General features: G+C 41.5%; 1 pseudogene; it reads right to left on the bottom strand.

Annotated features, from left to right (window-relative positions):
• On the bottom strand, positions 1-146 carry LOC115872515 (annotated as a pseudogene).
• Between the last annotated feature and the right edge of the window lie 273 nt (positions 147-419).

Raw genomic sequence — 419 nt, forward strand, 5'->3', positions numbered from 1 at the left:
CAGTCCCCCACTACCACAAATTATGCAGTTGAGTTTCCCACATTTGGGTAAATCACAGGGGTTAGCACATCCAGAGTGCAATGGATAAGCCTTGCCCTGTGAAAACCACCTTCGTGATCATGGTATCTCCCCTGCCAGGTAAGTTTGTTGTTTCATAAATACATATATAGAGTTATACAATCCTCATTATAACTCAGCCCAGAACTTCCCCGGGTCTATTCATTGTCAGTTCCTGCTTTCACGACATTCCCAAGCAACCACCTTCCGTTTCAGTAGACACACCTTTTCTGGAAATTTCTCCTAAGTAGAATCGTTTCATGTGAATTTTTGCATCTGCCTTCTTAAACTTAGAATGCTTCTGAGTGATCTTTACAGTATATCGACAGTTCACTCCTTTTGTTACTGAATGATCTCCCATT

The sequence above is a fragment of the Echinops telfairi genome, unplaced genomic scaffold, assembly GCF_000313985.2.
Source record: "Echinops telfairi isolate 266 unplaced genomic scaffold, ASM31398v2 ScPeMD7_7424;HRSCAF=8462, whole genome shotgun sequence".
NCBI classification, from domain to species: Eukaryota; Metazoa; Chordata; class Mammalia; order Afrosoricida; family Tenrecidae; genus Echinops; species Echinops telfairi.